Raw genomic sequence first — 11,060 nt, 5'->3', positions numbered from 1 at the left:
AACAATGGGATGAGGGGGGAATGGCTCTTAATGCCACTTAGGACATGGGCAACAGAGGTTTGGATGACCTCAAGTTTATGGAGGGTTGAAAATGGGAGACCAGCCAGAAATGTGTTTGAATAGTCAAGGGTAGAGGTGACAAAGACATGAAGGAGCATTTTGACAGTTGTTGAGCTTCGGTAGGTACAAAGTTGGGCAATGTAATTAAACTTGAAATAGCTAGTCTTACTGATAATGAAAATGTTTGATTAGGAACTCTCCTAGAATGTGAGGTCAATGTTGAGAACACTTTGGTTTAATCTCAGTCTGTTGCTAGTGAGAGGCATGGACACAGTAGCTAGGAAATAATAGCTTTAACCACCCATAAAAAAAATCACAACTTTAGTCACTCTTTCTTTGGGTCAATGTCCATTTTCCTCATGAATCCGTGAATCCCTGAAAGTTCATTAAATTTAAAAACTCCATGTAAATATTAGCTTTTTGTAAATGCTAATTTTACAGTTTGGCTTTTGTTTTTTCAGGATATAATGGAAAGTACAGGTTTCAATTTATAGAAGATTGATCTACCTTTGGCTAGAAAATGTTTGAGAATTTACAATATTCTGATAGCTTCTCACTCACCTTTACTGATAGCTATTTTAAAGAATTCAAAGTTCTCAGACTACTAGTTTGGGCATTGAGGCCATGAAATTTGCATATTCAGTCCATGTTGCTGGATTACTAGGTTATGTCACAACAGTATTACATTTCTATTTCTGATTATGGATTGCCAGAAAAGTAGATGATAAATAATGAAGAACAGGAATTGTATTCAATTCTTATCCTGCCTGATCTAAGATCTCTGTTGCAGGATTTGCAATGCCTCATGTCTGAGATTACTTACCTCAATGTAAACAAGGCATTGCAATTACATGTATTTCCCTCACTGCATAATAGACTACATACAAACATATAATTAGGGGCAACTATCAGCCATTTAGCCCTTTCCCCTCAAGCCTGCTCCATCTTTCGATAAAATTGTGGCTGATCTGAATATAACTTCAAGCCCACATTTTCGTCTACCCCAATAACCATACAAGCTCTTGCTCAACAAGAATCGATGTACTCCAACTTCAAAAATATTCAAAGACTGAGCTTCTACTATATTTACAGAGTAAGAGTTCCAAAGTCTCATGACCTTTGTTTTAAATGTAAGGCCCTGGGTTTTTAAACACTGACCTGAGTTCTAGATTCACCCACAAGAGGAAACATCCACTCCACATCTGCCCTGTCAGGACGCTTCAAGATTTTATATGTTTAAAGCAAGTTGGCTCTTATTTTTTGAGAGTAAGACAACTCACCCATTTCAGGTGAATCTATTATATCCCAAATACTGTGATTGCTGGAGATCAAAAACAAATTATTCTGGTCTGATATTATGTATCTAGCAATAAAGCATTTGTCAAGACAGAGAAATGCAGTTTACCATTTGCAAGATTATGAGGAAATTGGGATTGGATTTATTTCTGCATGTACTCAGCACCTGCAGGAAGACACAAACTGACATTTAGACTCATTGTTTGCAACTTTCAAGGCACACAGTATCACTTCAGATTTTACTCACAGTTTAGTCACTTGCCCACGGGGCACAGAGTATCACTTCAGATTTTAATCACAGTTTAGTAATTTACCACATCGTTTGAGAAGAAGTGGTTAAGATAGTCAGAAAGCCACTCTGGGATATTCACTGACTGACTTGTGTGACTCCTGTGCGCATAATTTCTCTGATAATGAAACAGCACATAGTAACCTAGGGTAGAACTTGAATTAAGATAGAGTTGGCAAGCAATAGTCATCTCAAAAGACAGTAAACCTCATTAATCAGCTCAACCTCTCCACTGACAAGAAATTCCATAAACGTACAAACATACAAATATACAAAAATAAAATTTAGGAGCACAAGTAAGAAATAAAACCACACCACCATTTAATTAGATCATGGTTTACCTGATAAGTCCACAATCCCACCTGCCAGTAATAATCTTTCACATCTTGCTTCTCAAGAATCTAACTATCTCTGCCAATTCAAAGACTCTGCTTCCACTACTTTTTCAGGAAAAGAGATCCAAAGTGTTTCAACTTTTGAGAAGAAACATCTCAAAAGTTTGTAAATGTGACTTCTAATTCTAGATCATTTTTTGAACATCCACCCTCCCAAGACCCTTCAGGATCATATACGTTTCCACTAAGCTACTTCTTATCTTCCGACAGTCCAGCAGATACAAGCCGAGACTGACAATCTTTCCTCATGACAAAACCTACCCATTCCAGGTATTAGGATAGTAAGCCTTCTCTGAAATGTGTTCAATGTAGTTACATCCTTTTCTAAATACAGAGATGGTTACTGTATGCACTACACCAGATGTAGTCTCACCAATACTCTGTATAAGAGAAAAATAACCTCCCTGCTCTTGTATTCAATTCACCTTGACCAATCTATAACAAATTATCAGCACCTTGACCAATCTATAACAAATTAATCAGCTTTTGAAATTATTTGCTTTATCTGCACACAAACTATTTGTAAATCCTTCACCAGAACACCCCAATTCCTCTGCAATCTCTCACTTTTTATATAATTTACTTCTTTTTTATTCATTCTGCCAAAAATAGGCATTTTCACAGTTTCTCACTTTATATTCCAATGGCCAGATCTTTGCCCATTCACTTAACCCATTTATAGCACTTTATAGCTTCCTCATGTCCGAGTCACAATTGTCTTTCCTATTTAAGCATTGACAAGTTTTAGGAACCATATCTTATGTGCCTTTATCCATGTTATTCACATACGTTATAATACATTGAGGCGCCAACATTGATCTCTGTGGCATGTCAACTCATTGTAATCCTTAATAGATGGCAGGTCCACCTCTTTGATTTTTAAAAAATTTCTTGTAAGAATTCTGCATATTCTATATTCCTCATTTCTACGACTGCATCTTTATCAACTCATCTCCACCTAATTTGCTAGTTCACGTTAGCTAGGTCTGCTTCCAATCCTTCATAATTGCCCTTGTTGAGAGTCAGTGTCAGAGATATACAATACAGACACAAACTCTTCAATCTAACTCGTTCATGCGACCACATATCCTATATAAGTCGAGACCCATTTGGCAGCATTTGGCCCATATCCCTCTAAATCCTTCCTATTCACAGACCAACCAGATGCCTTTGAAATGTTGTAATCGTACCAGCCTCCACCACTTCCTCTGGCAGCTCATTCCATACACGCACCACCCTCTGTATGAAAACATTGCCCCTTAGGTCCCCTTTATATCTTTCCTCTCTCACCTTAAACCTATGCCCTCTCGTTCTGGAGTCCCCCAACCAGGGGAAAAGACCTTGTCTATTCACCTTATCCATGCCCCTCTCTGGGACCTTGGGTTCATGTCACACTACAGGTGATCACCATTGCACTATACACACATACAGACACTCCTACACACACACACACACACACAGGCACTCCTATACACACACATGCACTCCCTCACAGACTTAAGACACTCTCTCTCACAGACACGCACAACACCCCCAACCCAGACAGACACACACACACACACAAACACGCATTATATATATAAGTTTGTGGGGTGAAATTGTACTTGCAGAGTTACACTGTACTTTGCTCAAAAACTGCATGAATTCATGTAAGACTGTTATCTCACTTTTTAGATTAGAATCAGTCTAAACATTGTGGCACAGGCAGAGAACACAGGGGGCTAACACCTTCAATATATTAACTAGCTAACACCAATTGTTACTGTTAACCTGAGAATGCAACTTTTAAAAAAAAGTTTTGTGATTTACACATGAAAGAAGTGAAACTATCATGGTATTTGAACAGATGAAAGACTCAACAGTCAAGGTATTTTTCAATATATCATTTCAGTTACATCACACTGTAAACTTTTGCTATAAATTCTGTATCTTACAGGTGTGTACTCCACAACCACCTGATGAAGGAGCGACGCTCCAAAAGCTGGTGCTTCCAATTAAACCTGTTGGACTATAACCTGGAGTTGTGTTATTTTTAACTTTGTACACCCCAGTCCAACACCAGCATTCCAAATCATGCCCCTCATGATTTTATAAACCTCTATAAGGTCACCCCTCAGCCTCTGAAGCTCCAAGGAAAATAGCCTCAGCCGTTCAAATTTCACAACATCCTTCCTCTAGCATGCAATACTCCAAAGGTTACCAAACCAATGTCCTGTACAGCCACAACATGACCTCCAAAATGCTATACTTAATGCACTGACCAATAAAGGTAAGAATACTCAACACCTTCTTCACTATCCTATCTACCTGTGACTCCACTTTCAAGGAGCTATGAACATGCACTCCAAGGTCTCTTTGTTCTTTAATACTAGTCTCAGAAGCATGTCTTGCTTCCTTGAACAGAATGTAAAATTCCGTCATGTTATGGGCACTTCTTTCTTTCACTATTGTGATGGCACTATGAGGTCATTAACTCATCCTATCTTATTGTATTGTATCAGATCTAGTAAAGCTGATTCTCTGGTAAGCTCCTTAACTGTGCTGTTCTAAGAAATAGAGCCATCATTTTTGTCCGTGTTTACAGTCCTTCCCAAATATATCCTTTAATATCAGAATCCAATCCACATTATCCTGCATTGTTTCCAGATCATACTTATCTATTTCTATTTGCATTATCACTTCATCTGTTTTTTTTTGGAATGTGAATTCAGATACAGAGCATCTAGTTTTGTCTTTTATTATTTTTATAACCTCTAATGCTTTATCTGTCAATTTACTTTTAGAAAATCCCTTTATCCTCTACACTTTTCTGTGGCAGTCTGCTTAGTATTTCCCAGATGAGTATCTTTCTCTCTTGCCTTGTCACTATCTTTGATTACCCATGTCATCTCAAATTTGATCTCTCGCTTCCACTATTTACTTTAAATTCACTTCTACTTCCCTAAGTATGTGGCTTGTTGGAACACTGGTCCAAGCATGGTTCAGTATACTGTATTCCAACAGCAGAGATCCCTCTCCATAGTATTGGTGCCAGGTACACCATGAACTCGAACCCACTTCTCTTTGAAACATGTATTCATTTCACTAATCTAATTGCCTCTATACCAATTTACTCATTGCTCGGATAATAATCTATTGAGGTTCTGCTTTTTACCTTGGTGGCCTCCTGGTGCAAGTTCCTCTCCAGTCCTGGATAGGTGTCCTACACATTGGCACTGTGCAGGCAGGAAATCCTTTGCGCTCTTGTTCTATGTGGAGGAGACTTTATCCCCCTCACTGTATTGTCCCTACTATCACTACATTCTTTTTTGCTCCCTGCACCTCAATAATGTGGTCAGTTACCTCATCCATGCTGCAACCCTCACTCTCATCCATAGTTGAAAGAACCTCAAACTTATTTGACAAGCATTATCTACACTGATATTTACATGAGTTTGGTGGGAAGTATTGAATGCTTATGCTCCTATTTAATATTGTTTCATTGTCATTAGAACAACTTTCCTTACATAAATCTGAGATGGTCCAAAACTCTACTGACCATTTCCTGACTTATATCAAGTCCCATTCACCCGTCACTCATGTGCTGACTGACTTACTTTAGTCCAAGTTTGGAAACATCCTGATTTTAAATTTCTGATCCTTGTCTTCAATTTCGTTAGGGTCTATAATCTCCCACAATCCTCTGAGATTCCTGCTATCCTAAAATCCTATGCTATATCTCCAATTTTCATTGCTGTACCTATGTAGACTCAAGCTCTGAAATTCCCTCTCTGAGCCTGTCCCTTTCAAACTTCATTCTCCTACTTTAAAACATTCCTAAAAATGGACCTATGGCGACGCATCTAAATGTCCCTCTATCTTTGGCACAATGTTCATTTTCTTCAGCCCTCCTGAAGTGTCTTCTGACTATTTGTTTGTTATATTTAAGGCACTATATCAATGTGGATTATTGTTGACTAAGTGTTAATTTTGTAACATGCTTTCCCACTTTCAGCATGTATAAGAGGTGCAGGTTTCTATTCTAACAAGACTCGACCTAGTTGAGGAAACTATTTTTGGATGCGACCACAAAAAAATGTTGAGAGGAAGTACAAACTGAATAAGGAGAAATGGAAAATGAAAACAACATGGATCAGGTAAGGAGCCAGTAAATGGGTTGTTATGATTGGAAATTTATCAATTCATGGATGTTCCAGGTCAGTTAAAATTTAATACCGAGAAGTAATAATTAATATCATTTGCTAAGAAGAAGATAAAGATGCAATGTAACATAAAGGGTACAATTTTCAATGGGGTGCAGAAACAAAGATATATGGGAATGCTCAGATCATTGAAAGATAGCAGGACAGGTTAAAAAAAAGACTTAAAATTGGTGTAAGGAAATCTAGGTTTCCTAATACAGGCTTGGATTGCAAAACACTCCGATGAAGGGTTTATGCCTGAAACGTCAATTCTCCTGCTCCTTGGATGCTGCCTGACCGGCTGTGCTTTTCCAGCACCACACTCAACTTGAATTACAAAAGCCAGGATGTCATGATGAACATTTATATAACACTGGTTCAGCTTTCATATGAAGTATTGCGTCAAATTCTTGGCACTAAACTTTAGGAAGACTGCTCAACTAATAGGAAAACTATGTAAATAATGGAAATCTGAAACACAGAAAATGCTGCAGAAACTTAGCAGAGAGGGAAAAGCAAAGTTAATATTTCACTTTCTTCGTCAAAGCTAAAGGAGTTGGAAAATGGTGGTTTTTATACTTTTGACAGAGGCGGAGGTAGAAGAGCAAGGAGAGCAGATGATGCAGAGGTCAGGTGCACAAGACAAAATGTTTGCTAATTGTGGTGAAAGAGAAATCAAGTTGTAAATTGGACATAAATTAAGGTGTGTAAAGGAGACAATAGATCCTCTCTGCTGGGAGCAAAATAAACAAGACACAAACAAGACAATGCTGTTGGTGGACTCAGGGGAGGAGGGGACCAATGTAAGGAAAATAGAGAACAGAAATTGCATGGCCAGGATCTGAATTGTGTCCCAAAGATTAAAAATGCAAGAATTGCAGGGCTACCAAGAAAGGGCAGGGCAGTGCCGATCAGTTGCTCTTCCAGAGAGCTAGCACATACACTACATACTCAAGGATCTCCTTTCTGTTCTGCAATCATTCTATATTTCTATGAATTCAATTTTCTCAATGGCTCCACTTCATTACTTTGGTCGTATTTGATATTTTTTCCAATCCAGTATTGCATAAGCTTGTTATAGCTACACATAGCAGGAAAAACAGTACCAGGAGCACAACTTGAATTGATATTATCAATTTGCTTAGATGAAGACTTTTATTCACATAATATCACTATGAATGTTTCAAAGAAATAAAGATTTGAACTTATACATTTTTTTTCAACATGATTATGTTTGTATGTGCTCAGATTCTCCCAAACCTTCACCTGTGATTCATCCATCACTCAGTCTTGGTACAGTCTTTACCAATCTCCATAGATTTCTTTATGTTAGGTGTAGCTGAGTGGGTAGCACTCTCACCGCCAATTTAGTCAATTATGAGTTTAATTCCTCTAACACATCACTTGGGTGATACTCCATTGCAGTATTGAGGGAGTGGTGCACTATTTGAGATGCCATTTCTTAGATGTAACATTGAACTGAGGCCCCATGTGCCCAGTCAGGTAGACATGAATGATCATGTGGTACAATTAAAAAAAAAGGAGAGTTTTCTTCGAAGGTTCTGGTCAATGTTTATCCCTCAGCCAACATCTAAAACATTGATCTATTCATTAACACCTTGCTGTTTCGATGCAGTACACTGATTAACTGCTGCACTTCCTATGTTACAACTGTATCCAACCTTCTAAAAATTGTTGTGAAGCACTTTGAACATCCTGAGGTCATGCAAGGTGAGAGAATAATTTTTTATGTTAGTGTGCAGGTACAGCAAGTGATTGAGAAAGCTAGTGGGATGTGATAATTTATTATGAGAAGAATTGAACATTAAAGTAAGAATGTTATAGTATTCAGGGCATTGGTGAAACCTCATCTCAAAATCTGTATGCCATCTTGGTCTCCTTATTTAAAGGAGAATACAAAGGCTTTGGAGGTGGTTCAGGGCAGATTCCTTAAATTGCTATTTGGAATGAGCCAACTGACTTCTGAGGAAAGATTGGACAGCCTGGGATTATTTTCTATGGCCTTTAGAAGAGTGAGAAGTGATTTGATTGATCTTGAATAGTCTTGACAAGGTGAATGTGGAAAAGATGTTTCCTCTTGTGGATGAACATATAACATTACAGCGCAGTACAGGCCCTTTGGCCCTCGATGTTGCGCCAACATGTGGAACCAATCTGAAGCTCATCTAACCTACACTATTCCATTTTCATTCATATGTTTATCCAATGACCATTTAAATGCCCTTATAGTTGGCGAGCTTACTACTGTTGCAGACAGGGCGTTCCACAACCTTACTACTCTCTGAGTAAAGAACCTACCTCTGACATCTGTCCTATATCTATCACCTCTCAATTTAAAGCTATGTCTCCTCATGCTAGCCATCACCATCCAAGGAAAAAGGCTTTCATTGTCCACCCTATCTAATCCACTGCACATCTTTTACATCTCTTTTAAGTCATCTCTTAGCCTTCTTCTCTCTAATGAAACTAGCCTCAAGTCCCTCAGCCTTTCCTCATAAGGCCTTCCCTCCATACCATGCAAAATCCTGGTAAATCCCCTCTGCACCCTTTCCAAAGCTTCTGCGTCCTTCCTATAATGCGGCAACCAGGACTGTGCACAATACTCCAAGTGCGACCACACCAAAGTTTTATCCAGCTGCAACATGACCTCATGGCTCCGAAACTCAATTCCCCCTACCAATAAAAGCTAACACACTGTATGCCTTCTTAACAATCCTATCAACCTGGGTGGGAACTTTCAGGGATCTATGCATATGGGTAAGTCTAGAACAAAGGAGCATTGTTTCAAAATTAGCAGTCACCCTTTTACATCAGGGGACAATTTTTGCTTTCAGGAAATTGTACAACTTTGGAACACGCTCCCTCAGAAGGTAGCTGAGACAATGTCTTTCAATATTAAAACACAGAAAATATGACTAGAATAGGCCATTTGCTCCTTAAAGACCGCTCTGTCACCCAATTATGGTCATGGCTGATTATCTACCTCAAAGCCCTATTCCAGAGCTTAAGCACAAGTAAGAATGATACTCCACTGCAGGACTGAGGAAGCGATGCTCTCTTTTGGACTATACATTAAGGCTACCTATTCAGGAAATTAAAATTCTAGAGCATTATTTCTTTAACATTTAAAAGTTTGTTATCCTCTTCTCTGGTAAAGAATTCCACAGGTTGATCAGCCTCTGAGTGAAAAAATATTTCCTCATCTCAGTTCTGAATAGCTCATTCCCAGTATCAGCTTAGACCTCCTTTGCTACATGTTCTTATGGAAGCATCTCATTGCTTAGGTAAGAAGACCAAAAATGCCAATAATACTTGATCCAAATCATTTATACATATCATGAATAGCTGGGACCCAAGCACTGATCCCTCTGGTAGCCCGCTAGTCATCACTGCTACCTGGAAAATAAAAGACATTTATTCTCACTTTCTGTTTCTGACCTGTTAAACAATTCTCAATCATCTCAGTTCATTCGCTCCAATCCTATGTCTTACCAATACACTGTAGAACTGTAGTAAGACATTCATACCCTGAACTGAAATCCTATTTCAATAAAGCTGTTCCTAATTGTTTGCTGCATCTACCTGTTTACTTTTATGACTGGTGCACAAAGATACCTCGATCCTCTTGTACATTCACATTTCCAAATATATCACCATTTCAAAAAATCTCTGCCTTTCAGATTTCACGCCAAAGTGTATGACGTCACATTTTTCCACGTTATACTGCATCTGCTATGTATTTGCCCACACTTTCAACTTGTGAAGGTCGGCCTGAGACCTCCTTGCATCCTCCTCAAAACTCACAAGTTTTGTGTCATCAGCAAACTTGCAAATATTGCATTTAGTTTCCTCATCGAGTCAGACCTCCGGTCTGAAAAGCAAATCTCCACCATCACCCTCTGTCTTCTACCTTAAAGCCAATTCTGCATCCAAATGTCTGGTTCTTATTGTATTGCATGTGATCTAACCTTGCTAACCAGTCTACCATGAGGAACCTTGTCGAATGCCTTACTGAAGTCCATACACGTCCACCGCTCTGCCCTCAGCAGTCAGGGACATTTAGCCTCAGATCTTCAGGTGACCGTTCTCCAAGGTGGACTTTGGGATGGGCAACAACGAAAAGTGGTCAAACAAAGGCTGATAGCCAAGTTCAGTACCTATGAGGATGACCACAATCGGAATCTTGGGTTCATGTTGCACTACAAGTGACCCCACTAGACATACTCTCTCTCACACAAACTCTTACATACTTACACACTCACACAGACCCTCTCTCAAATACACACACCACACTCACACCCACGCACACACCCTCTCACCGGCTTATACTCCAACACACCCACACACATATACTTTACCAAGCTTTCAGACATGCAAACAAACTCTTGCATATGCACTCACACGCAAATACTCACTCTCCCTCTCATGCATGCACACACATGTATAAGTCTTAAAGGTGAATTTGTATTTGCAGAAACATTCTATATTGCACACAAAATGCACAGTCTACAGGCAGTCGATACATGTAATATTTTACAATATTTTCCACTTTGGTAATAGAACCAGTCTGACTCAAGATGGGGATACAGACAGACTCTGGCCTCATACCTTTAATACATTGTCTGAGCTGAGATGTCACCTTTCATTAAAAAACCTTAAGTTACCTCTAGAAGGTGACTTAAAAGAAGTTCTGTGATATACATATTAAAGAACCAAAACCTGCATTCCAAAAGATGAAAGACTTAACAATCCAGGTTGGTTGAATATATCACTGTCTGACACCATAACCTTTTGCTATAAATTCTGTGTTGTATGATC

This window comes from Chiloscyllium plagiosum, unplaced genomic scaffold (assembly GCF_037043375.1).
Source record: "Chiloscyllium plagiosum isolate Xiang-an unplaced genomic scaffold, Cpla_swu_hap1 HiC_scaffold_35, whole genome shotgun sequence".
NCBI lineage: Eukaryota > Metazoa > Chordata > Chondrichthyes > Orectolobiformes > Hemiscylliidae > Chiloscyllium > Chiloscyllium plagiosum.
The sequence above is the reverse complement of the archived record's forward strand: the minus strand, read 5'-3'. Positions refer to the sequence as shown.